The sequence below is a fragment of the Lichenostomus cassidix genome, chromosome 4, assembly GCF_008360975.1.
Source record: "Lichenostomus cassidix isolate B80296 chromosome 4, HeHo_3.0, whole genome shotgun sequence".
NCBI classification, from domain to species: domain Eukaryota; kingdom Metazoa; phylum Chordata; class Aves; order Passeriformes; family Meliphagidae; genus Lichenostomus; species Lichenostomus cassidix.
The window spans coordinates 65,048,600-65,061,257 of NC_139484.1; the positions used below are offsets into that span (position 1 = coordinate 65,048,600).

Consider the following 12,658-nt stretch of genomic DNA (forward strand, 5'->3'; position numbering starts at 1 on the left):
CAGAATTCACATTCTATTTAAAATATTTCTCAAACAAATACAAGCAAATCTGTCTGTACAAAATTGTTTAACAGACAGAATTGCTTCAAATCTACTTTACTGTTTTACATTCACCTTTTAAAGGTTTAAAAAATTAAAATTTAAAAATAATTTTAAAATAATAGAAGACAGGAATTTTGAAGAAACCTGCCCTTTTAATGTGTTCCCCATTGAAAAAGACAAAACCTACTCTAGCTACAAAGAATGATCCACACTTTCTGCAATTTCTGCAAAGACTGCTGCACCTGCTGTTGCCACAAAATAATCTTAATATTAATGCCATAATCACAGTTGTCTCATCCAAAATAAATGAATAAATTAACCATCAGCACTATTTATTACACATTGGTATAAGGTACTTGATGTGTTAACAATTAAGACACTTTTACACTAAAGTATTTTTTGCAAAGCTGTCACAAGATAATGTTTCATTTCAATAAAGATGTTAAAAACAAACAAATAAACAACACCCCACACAGTTAAAACACACAGGTAAGTGTAACATTCACCCATCCTCTCCAGAAATAAGTCTGAAAACCAAATGCCCTCCAGGGCATCACAACACAGACCATGGCCAGCAGGCAGGAGACAAGAAAAGAAAACTAGACTCACTGACACATAAAATACCCTATTTTAGAGATGCACCCCTCACTCTGCTGGGCCTATTGTACTGCCAGGATCAGTGGGACACTAGAATTCCTTAGAATCCAAAGAGATGCTCATTGTAGAACTGAGGGAAAAACCAACCTGAAGTATTCCCTAGTGTAACTTCAAGGAGAACTGAAGTTCAAATCCTGGAAGAAGAGAGAACAGAGCAGAGCTGCCCACACCCTGCTCCAGCAGCACCATCCTGAACCACTGCCTGAAGAACACTGTCACCATCTCCACTCTCCAGGAAAAAATGGAGTTAGCCAAGCCAACTTACCAAGACAGTCTAGGGTCAGAAAAAACAGAACAGGAAGTTTCCTATTCTCCTTCCATTTCTTAATTCATGGTATTGAGTATAATTCTCTCACCATTATTTAGCTAAATCTAGCTGGGGAACCAAAGTATTTTGAAGGTAGGTCTCATAAGAAAAACACCTCCTAAACTACCTAGCCCCTACCCAAAGTTACAGAGTCAAGACTGAAACTGGGGATAAAAACACTTAAATTGTAGAAGGGCATGAGTCACTCATGAGGTATTTTAAATCTGTTATTACTGATCTATTTTGAGACCAGGTGCTTTGCCTGTAGCTCTTACTTTATCACCAGAGCAATACAGGTTGGTCTTTATCATTAGGATGAAAAAGGCAGATTCCTGTTTTCAGAGAATTAATCAAAGTTTGCAAAGGCCTTTTTGCACTGGAGAGATACAGTGGTAAAAAGCAATCTTACCAGTTAAAATTTTACAAACGTTTTAGGAAATACAAAGAAATATTAAGGCAGGTAACTCGGAGAAGAACAATATTCAAATCTGGTTATATCAGACTTTAAGTAATCCAATTACATTTTATTTTAGGACACGATATTTCAATTTATTTTACTTGCCACTAAACTTCAATACGAGGAAATGCAATTTTTCTCTTGCTTTTTTTTCTCCTAAAAAATACACAGAATAAGGTGAAAAGCCATATCGAAAAACTTTCCTACCTAAATTTTATTTTACTTTAATGGATTATTTTTTAAATGCAATCTTATTTGACAGCAGCTACAAGATGGATTGAATTCCCCTCGCATAATCCCTTATATGTATACTCAAAATTCCTGATGTATCAAAGCACAGTTTATGCAAAAGCAAGAAGACTCATTGCTGGTAAGCAACCATTCCATGGTTTTGTTCTGTTTTTCTAATTATTATACCTGTTAAAAGGCACTAAGATTCTGTCTAAATCATCTCAGGAGATAATTATAACAATCATCATGAAATTTTATACCTTAATGCAATTAAATCAAATATTGCAACTAATGGCAACAGGATGCAATGAAGATAATTCAGCTTTTTACAATGTACTGATTTTTAAGTATATAATTTATTTGTTTACCAACTAAACAATTCATCAACATTCTCATAATCTCCAGATGCTTCTCCTCCAGAGCACCTAAGACCTACCAACACACCTCCAGGTACACCAAACTTTGAGTCAGGTATTTCTTTTAATATGTGCAGTACCACTGAGTTAAACCACAGGTAATTCGAATTTTAACATACACTTCCCAATGGAGATAAATCACAATAGCTCCATCTCCAGTAGCAGCTGTTTGTATAGTTACCTGGCTTCACACAGGCAGCTGGCCATTCTGTCAGAGAGCTAAGTGAAAAAGCCAATTAAAAAGGTGGTCATCTTTTCCTGCTTAGTCTAGCAGGGATTCAGGAAGATTAAGGAAGGAACAGTTGATGGAATTTTGCTATATAGTCTACAAATGCTGAAAGATTTCTACAAAGTGAATTGCTGTTTTAAAATGTGCAATTTCCCAAATTCTCTGTTGTACTACAGGGTTTATTTTATCTTCCTACAGAAAAAAAAAAAAAAAAATCAAACCAAAAGCCAAAACAAACCAACAATTCTCCATTACTTCCCTTCCCTCTTCCATTCTTCTTATGACACCCAGAGCAGAGCAACTTACATAAGAAATCTGGAATATTTTCTCCCATAATAATTTCAAATCTCAGCTGCTTTAAAACTGGAAGGATGCCAGCCAATTTAGACAGTCTATCCAATGCATTGTAAGCAAATTAGTCTTTTCTTTAGAAGAGCTTCAAGAAACATTCAATTTATTTAATTACAGTATTCTGCTTTGTAAGCTAATAACGAATGGGTTTGGATACATGGTAGCGCTGAAATTTTGCTCTAATTTAAGCAAGAGAAATCAATTAGCTGGAATTGAAGTAGTAAATCTTTCACTTGATCCATCTTTCTACATAAAAGCCTCCGGATTTTAATGCATCCTTTGGTGGCTTTATCTGTTATCTCTTGGTTTATCTGCATACTGGGATGTGCACAGTTTTGTTTCAGATGCTCTGTTGAGGCTTTACAGCAGCACAGGCAGCCACTGCAGAGATTCTGCTTTGGGATTTACTCCAACCTCCTCATTTCCTGGAAAACACAGCTCAGAGTTTCACGTAACAGAGAGCACTTACATTTCATTTTGATAGGGAAGATAATGAGTGGTAGTGAGACAATGTATGTAGGTAGCCACAGTAGAGGACAAAAAGTTGGTTTATTTTTGGCCCAGCAGTAATTGCCCATATATTAAATAATCAGAGCATAAAGGTAACATCAACTGCTGCATTAGCTTCCAGAATAGGTATAAAAAAAATGCCAAGAAATAATCTTTCTTGTGCTGTGAAACATATGTTTAGATCAACAAAAGGCAGACTTAGTTATCCTTTTGTACATGTCCTTGATAAAATTTACACTGCTCTTCCACACCATTAAATTTAATCTGACTTGTCTGAGGTCTTCTGCAAGACTTCTTCAAAGGAAGGTAACTTCCTGTGCTCTTCAGTACCTCTTTAACAGCCATGTTTTGATTTACCAGTAGAATCTACCCCAGGCAATATCATCTGTGATAATAACACCATGAGCTTAACAGACAATATTTTAGCTTCTTCATTTAAATAAGTTGATCAAATTTTTTTGTTACCTTTTCTGGCTTGATGTAAAGTTCCAGAACTCCTTCAACATCACATTATGACAATCAGAAGTCACTGATGAACACAAATTAATGCCAAAAATAAAGGAAGATTTTACCATAATCAAACCAATTAGCTAGTATTTAGCCTTTTATGGGTTACTTTAATAGAAGAAATCTATAATAAGGTGTTGTACTCTCTGATGTAACAAACAGGATTTCAAAGTACACAGAAAAGTCCCAGCTTCAGAACCCAGACAGCTTTTTCACATTGGGGATTCAAAGTCTCTAGACAGCAGAGAGTTCCATGGCTTTCCCTCCTGTCCATCTTGCACAGATCCCAAAGGCTGTGCTTTCAGACTCTCTTTGCCTCATCAGCTAATTGACTATTTCCCGCTGGCAACAGAGCACCATGGAATTGTTTGGGTTGGAAAAGACCTTGCAGATCACCCAGTTCAACCATTAACCCAGTATTGCTAAGTCCACTGCTAAATCACGTCCCCAGGTGCCACATCTACACGTCTTTTGAATACCTCCAGGGACAGTGACTCAGCCTTTGCCCTGGACAGCCTGTTCCAATGCTTGACAACTCATTCCATGAAGGAAGCTTTCCTAATATTCAATCTAAACCTCCCCTGGCACAACTTGGGCCATTTCCTCTTGTCTTATTGATTGTTACTTGGAAGAAGAGTCTCACCTCCACCAGGCTACAACCTCCTGTGAGAGGGGATAAGGTCTCCCCTGAGCCTCCTTTTCTCCAGGCTAAACATCCCCAGCTGCCTCTGCCACTCATAAAACTTGTGCTTGGTCACACTAGTGCTGATCCAGGCCAGGTGCCTTTGGCCTTCTTGGCCACCTGGGCACAGCTGGCTCATGTTCAGTCACTGTCAATCAGCACCCTCAACTACTTTCCAGCCACTCTTTCCCAGCCTGTAGCACTGCAGGAGTTGTTGTGATGCAAGGGCAGGACTCAGCACTTGGCCTTGTTGAACCTCAGACCCTTGGACCTATTGATCCAGCCTGTCCAGATCCCTCTGTAGAGCCTTCCTGCCCCCAAGGGATCAACTCTTCCATCCAACTTGGTGTCATCTGCAAACTGAGGGTGCAACTCACAGGGCTCCACTTTCTAAAAGTAACAGGATTTTTCTGCATATGAGCTTTGGGGAGCAGCTCCTAGTTTAACCTAGCCCATTACAGAGTAATACCAAAATTCACCACAAAAAGGCAACTTGGATATCTGGCCATTTAAATTCTGCATTGCCCCAGCCTAGCAACAACAACTCTCAATAAATAAAAGAGGAATTCCCATTCACAGAGGGCAGAATGAAGGAGATGTCATCATGAATTACTGCCATCTTCATTTTGCCTTCCCCTGCTGCAGTGAAAGCATCCTGCATCCCCAACACATTCATTGCTGAGCTGGCATGGAGCCAGCTTTCTTCCCTATGGTTCTCTGCTGCAAATTAATTCCCTGACCTGCAGTGCACAGCATTTTCATTCCACTCTGTCCACAGCCTTAGATAACAGGCAGTTTCTCAGAATGACCTATTTGATCCCTATGAGCTAGTGGAAACACATGAAAAAACTTGTTAACATGGGAAAGTACAATTTAAGACTACAGTACCAAATATTAGGATCTCTTTCTAAAAAAAAAAAAAGTATCTTAAAATATTAATCACTCCCTACATAAGATCAAATATGAAATGTAGAAAGGAAATAAAATTGCTGCTGGTTGATGGAGTTGTACTGATGACCCAACTTACAGTCAAGCATTTTATATTTTGTAACCGTTTGCTAATTATTCTATAGTGACCAAAAGTTTCCCAAAAATGATGAAGAAAAGCTGTTAAAGAATATTTTAAAAGACACAGTTATTTTGTTTACTGATTACAAATGTTTAATTCTGCACATTTGTTTTTTACCCAACTATAATATTCCACTGATCACGTGACATTACTAGGGGAAAAAAGGGTAAGTTTAAAACCTGTGAACCAAGCCCAACAGACAAAAAAAAAAATCAACTCTAATAGTAATAGGTTATTTACTATATTTAGAACAATTATACTCAAGTTCATTTGCAGTGAAATATGGTGAAAACATATGAAAGTGTTGACAAGTCTGTCTGCTTGCAAAATAAATGTTAAGAGCTTTCACTCAATGGCAAACCCAAACAGCAAACAGGTACCTGACACCAACTGTTTGAAGATGTCAGGCAGCACAGAGAAGACATCTGTTAGAGCAGTGCAACTCACACAAGTTATCATTACTAGTAGTAATGAAATGACAAATGTTGCCATCAGTTATAAAACAACTGAACTGGAGGGAAACCCCAGAGGAAAAACACCCAAATTTACAACCTCTATTATGATAGGAAAAAAGTAATGCAGATACATGCATTGCCTCAGATTTAAGCTTAATCTTGACCTCATCACTTTAAAATGGCTTTTCTCAGTTTCCTTTTTTCTAGACTGGCACTGTCCACACCTAAATTAAACTGGAAGACATTGTATAAAAGAAAATAATTTTCTTTGAGTAAGGCTTGGCTCACTCTCATGTCAGACAACTGCCTAATCCTGGCACATATTTCTGACTTTTCTACCTCCGCATCAAGTCACTTAAATATAGACCTTATGAGAACTTTTCTAGAGTCCACCAGCTCTGTTCTAGTTTAGAAAGCCTCAAACACAGATACAATTCAGAAAAAAACCACAAATCCCTGCTCACCACATATCAATGAGGAATGTCCAATGAGCGGGACAGAGTCTGCTTTTCATTCTTACTTCTTCCCTCAGTTGGTAAAAGGTATCTTTGTCTGCTACAGTTTATAAACTTTGTGAACATCAACGTTTCTTTCAGTCAACTTCTTCCCTTGATCTCAAAAATTACCCTGCTGTCTCCTTCACTGACCTCTACTAACACAACCAATATAATGTCTCCAGGGTTGGAAATTAGGCAGGCAGGAAAGACTTGGCCATTACTTCAGCTAAAAGTACTGCTGTTCAATCCACACTGTTTAACCTCTGTATCAATTAACAAAATAACATCAGGAATAGATTCTTGTCAACTTCTACCCAATCATTAGGTTTCAGAACCCAGCAGGGAATTTCTTTCAGTTTTGGCTATTTTGTCTCCTTTAATGAGATCTATTTCTGCCTAATTCTACAAGAAAATGTTCTTCAATGGACAGATGCGATCAAACATGAAAACATCTCACCTCTGAACTGCCTCATTGTTCACAGTGATTATGGTACATAGTCCCAGTTTGCTCCTGTCAGGAATGTTAATGATACAATTAGTATTTCTTAGATAACTCACTGCCAATCCACTACAGCACTGTCCTCTGAGCTCTTTAACAGCTCATCACAGACACCTTCTTCATCAGGGGATGCTTGTTGATGCTGATTTTCTTTGTAAAAATTGCTTCTCTTCAGCATGGGTACAATTCAGATAAAGGACAGAATGAAAGGGTGTATTTTTTCCCCCTAGAGATTCCTTATTCTCATACCACTTCCACTTACTGGACAGTAGGAGACACCTTCAGATAAGTTTTTTTTTTTACTCCTGAAACAGAAAGCCACTTTTCATCACAGACTGGCGTCAGGCCATTTCGCAGTGTCAGCCTTTGGCAGCAAGGCCAGCTCGAGAATTCAGCCCTTTATCTCACCATCTCACCTCCCCTGCAGCCTCTGTCCCCACCTCGGGGCTGTCACAGGGTGTCACCAGCACTCTCAGCGCTCTTGTACTGGGGGCACCGGTGAGGGTTTCAGTGCATTGATGCAGAGTAACCCAGGTCATTTCACCACTCAGGTTCGCAGAATGACTGCAGGTGTGTGCATCAGCACAGCTGAACAAGTGTTCCCAAGTGTAAAGCTGACCACAGCTTATTTAAACCAGCCCCGGGTAAGGATCTAAAACCCACTGCTCTCTCGAAGATGCGCTTTGAGGGATGCCATGCTTAAGTGTGGGAATAGGAATAAGACTAGTGTAAATTTGGAATGGAAAACTTTTAAACTGATGCTGCCAATGGACCATGGAATAATGCCTAAAGAACTATGTGCAGTAACACAGAAATACACATTTGATATATAAAATCAAAGTTCATTTATCTTGTTTGCCTATGTTCAACTACATATCCAAGCAATAAAGTTAAGGCATTTACTGAAACTAAAATGTTTATAACATTTCTACAGAGTGCCCAAGGGCTTGCTTCAATCAAAGACTGGGCAACCCACATGCACAGCTGGCCAAGCTGTCACAGAACTCTGACAAAAACCACTCAAATTTACAGAAATATTTCCTTCTGAAATCACTCTATGCCTTTCCATTAATAGAGTTATAATGCTCACTGGTAACCCACAGAACTTATAAATTTAAAAGCCTTTACCTGCTCAGAAAGAAAGAACATACTTAACATTAAAAACCAGTGAAAAATCTGATTTCATTGAGTACAGAATTAATTGAGTTATGCTGAAGTTGTGCAGCCATAGACAAAAGACAAAGAAAGACCAATGTGAAGTTATACCATAAATAAATAGTTATATCCAAAAACAGTTGGGCTCCAAACTCTGGAGCCCAAACCTTTGGAGACTTTTATTCTAAGACTGTTCAAGCTTCTAATCATTTCTTCTGTCTGTATTTTAAACGAGTGATTTAAAGTTCCCCTAAAAATTTGCATCAAGATAATGTTGTCTTCCTGGTTGAGGAATCCTCTCATAATTTTCTTTTCTCAATTATAAAATATATTTGCATTGCAGAAAAGCCAGACAACCACAAATATATTAATTAATTCTACTGAGAAAACTCATCACATTCCAGCTACAGGGTTAAATTATTTTACAGTCAAATTTGCAAAATCCCTATGGAGGACAATTGTACAAATAATAAATAAGGCTGGCACTGAGGCCAGAGGTTTGTACAAATGTATGAAAATTAAAAACAATTTTTCATACCACTTACCACATAAGTAAAAGTACACGACTCTGAAAGCTTGCTAGAATTTGTCTCTGATTATTTATGTCTGCATCAGACCCAAACAGAAAAAAGAGAACAAAAACCACACCAAAAAAGACCTTCTCACAGTATCAGAAGAATTCTAAAGCAAAAATTACTAGAGCTTACATCACAAAGGCAATTTAGCTCAGTGCCTCAGTTGCACAAATCAATTCAACAAGCTTTGCAGCCTCAAGATGATCATCATTTAACAGCCCTACATGAACTATTACACTGTTTGATTATGAGCACTGTGTAAGTAGAATAGCAACAACTTTAGCAGTAGTTACAGACACCGCGGGGCGATTGAGAAATCAAAGAATACAAATATCTGTTGGTTGGTATTTGCGTAAGTAATCTTCAGGCACAGAAACCTTGAGACCTCTAGAGAACTGAAAATGTATTCTCAGAGCAAACCTACGAATTTATACTGTGTACATCATACTTTAGTATCAAGAGCACTACATTTTCTGAATTAAATTCAGGGCTTTTCTCAGAAATATAGAACAAGAAACAGTATGAACATATAAGAAATATCTAGCTTTATTTCTTCACAGTGTGAAGAACCGTGTATTTGGGGTAATGCTGCTGCTGTTCACCTCAGCACTACTTTGAGAAGTGTTGAAAAAATAGCACTACACAGAAAAAAACCTGGAAATCCAGCAGGAGAGAGTAGGTGGTATAAGCAAAAAGGTAAACTTTTTTAACCAACAGCTCATTTTCTGCATAATTCATTTCACACTAGTACAGATTTCCCAAAGCCCTTAAAAATGGGAAGTTTTTATGTGTGCAAGCAGTGCAAAAGCATGCAGTAGCAAAGCCTCCCATCTGAAACCTGCTCTCCAACATCAACTTTGTCCTTATCACAAGCTGTTTTCATATCAATCATTTCAAACTTCTTCAAAGCAACACTAGCTTACTCATACATGTAATACTTTCAAAAATTAGTCATTTTTTTTTCATTACCATCTTAAAGTCTGCATTATTTTCTACCAAGAACACTGTGCTGCAATGAGCTAACACACATTCTTTCAAAAGTGTAAGCTGGTGGCAGAAGACAGCCAGTGCATCTTTGCTCCAAAAGGAACTTGGAGTTATGAATGAGCTGTTTAAGATTCTCATTCTCTCTGGCTAATTATGAAGTTACACTGACTGAACAAGCTACCCTAATGGCTAACAATTTAATTTCTTCCCATCACTTTAAACTCCAGCCATTCAATTGGTAGTTTATTGTTAAATGATACACTAATAGTAATAAAAGGGCAGTCTGAAATTAATCTATTCTTTCAGACTCCAAATTATTTTGTATTCTCTCCTTCCAACATGTAGAAGCCCTTGTTGTGTCCAATGTTTAATGTATGCAGATAAACACCTACAGGCTTTCATCTAAAGGTGCAGCATGAGGATTCAGCAAGAGGAGCTCGAAGCCTTGGCCCAGTCCCAGAGATTTGGCATAAGCACAACCTGGTGGGATGAGTTCTGTGACTGGATTGCTCTGTTGGATGGTTCCAGGCTCTCCAGGAGGAATGGGGAGGGCAGGTGAGGCAGGGCTGGCACTGTGTGTAATGGAGGGGCTGGAATGCACAGAGCCTGAAGCTGGCAATGGCACAGTTGAGAACCTCTGGGTAAGGACTAAGGGACAAACAAATGAACTGGGGATGTTGTCCCAGGAGGAAAAGACTGAGGGGAGACCTCATTGCAGTTACAAATTCCTCATGTGGGGAAGAGGACAGGCAGGCACTGATCTCTGCTCTGTGGTGACAGTGACAGGACACGAGGGAATGGCCTGCAGTTGTGTCAGGGGAGGTTTAGGTTGGATATGAAGGAAGGGTTCTTCACCAGAGGGTGGTTGGGCACTGGAAAAGCTCCCCAGAGAAGTGGTCACAGCTCCAAGCCTGACAGAGTTCAAGGAGTATTTGCACAATGCTCTCAGGCACATGGTGTGACTCCTGAAGATGGTGCTGTGTGGGGACAAGAGTTGGACTTGATGATCCTTGTGGGTCCCTTCCAACTCAGGATGTTCCATTCAAGGATTTTGTTTAATGAAAACTTACTCATGACAACCTGACACATGAGAAAACCAGACTGCACAATGTTCCACAAAATATTCTTCTTAATAATCCATTATTATGAAATGAATTATTTCTTATTAAAAAACAGGCTTTAACTTTCAAGTATGTTAAGGTCACAATGAAAATTAAATTCCACCACTAAGAACTGTCTTGAAAAAATTAATAACTTGCCTTCTTGTCTTTCTTATCATACTTCCCCAGCATTAAAGAAAAAATAAATAAATGGAAGGGATTTTTCTGTACGATTAAGTGAAAAGGTTTCTAACAGAAGAAAACAGACTTAATCCCCAAGTACAGAAACATCACAAAATAAATAATTTGCACATATTGTTAGTCTTGCTAACGTGGTGCTACCATGTGCATATGGAGGAAAGAAGGAAAATCACAGCATATTTAAGCCATGAGATTACACAAACAATTCAGTGGCTGATACTAGAATCCATCCTTCTTTGCAACAGCAAAAAAAAAAAATTAGAATTTAGCCAATTACACTATAGCAGAGCTGACAGCAATCCTCTGATGGCACTGCTGAAGAGTGTGGAAGTATTATAAAGCCCCTGATAGTCAGAGACGTCACATTACATTAATTCCTACATAACTGGATCTGGTATAGTCTCTTACTTCACAAATGCTGAGAAAAGTCAGGCTTAAAATGACCTAGCTCCATTGTCCTCATTTAGCCTGCAAATGCTTTGGGAATTATACCACTGTGTCTCAGGTCCACTATGTCAATATTCAGTCAAATACCAACATGCCAATTGTTCATAATATAAAAAGTATAATTGAGGGCAAATAATCACACATAAAGAAACAAAAAATCATCTTATCTTTTGAAAATGAGTGTTAGAAGACTCCAGTACCTCTGAAATTAGAAGCCCTCCATATCTGGCTTCTCTTTCACAAAGAAGAAAATGTTGCATCTTTTAATATGAATAAAACTTGAGAGCAAAAGAAGAAACTGTTCTAATTGAAGTACAGATAAAATATTCATTTTGCTCTCCTGTTATCACCTCATGTTTTATAGGGATGACTACCTTATCTTCCACCAAAGCCAGTGGTTTTCCACAGGAGTTTGCATGCAATTATTGTGGTCATCATGAGCAGATGGTACAGTATAACCTTGCATCACAGTCTCTTTAATAACAACCTATGGCTACCCCAGCATGCACCATTTAACATAATACAATCACATTCCTTTTCTCAGTGATAAAAAATTAATTGTGTTTTGTATACAAAGATAAGTTCTCTTTTCATTATTTAGCAACTTGTCAATCTAGATTCAGTTTCACCCTTGTGCACTATTGATTACCACCTGTGTTGTAATTTCATGCTACATCAACTTTTATTTATTTTTAAAAATATATAATAAGAAAACTCAAATGTCACACACTGAAGAGCCTTTCCATTTCCCACTTCAGAGAAATCAACGCATGCTCTGTGACAATTCACTCAGCTCAGTCATGTTTCTCTTCCACTCTGGAAATGTTACTAAGCACTTTGCAAACTCTGCAACAATTTCAGAGTTCTATGTGATGGTGTTGTGCTGCAAGTTTTGTTTGTTTGGGGTTAGATTTTTGCTGGTCTGGTGTTTTCATGTGCTTGGTTTTGTTTCAGTTGTTTCTGGTTTTTTGTTTTGTTTGGAGGTTTTTGTTTGTTTATCTGGGGGTTACTGCTGGTGGTTTTTGGGGTTTTCTTAATTAAATAAAAAACCAATACAGAAATCTGCCCACACAGATGGTGCAAGCTGATGTGAAAGACAACTGGACTGCTATTCCTGTATCAGGCTGAGATTGGTAACCACCTCCTAGGGGCACCCATTATCAAGCACTATCACTGCTTCAGTGAAACACTACACAGTATCAGACAAAGAGCTTCCTCCCCTTCTAGACTTGTCTTAACCATCCATTTCCATCTTCAGAAAGAAAATAGCACTTCTAAGCTTTC

At 38.2% G+C, this 12,658-nt stretch overlaps 1 protein-coding gene across 4 annotated transcripts in view; it reads right to left on the reverse strand.

Annotated features, from left to right (window-relative positions):
- Positions 1-12,658, reverse strand: part of ZFYVE28 (zinc finger FYVE-type containing 28) — a 149,766-nt gene that overhangs the window by 63,686 nt on the left and 73,422 nt on the right. The gene's annotated exons all lie outside the window — the stretch shown is intronic.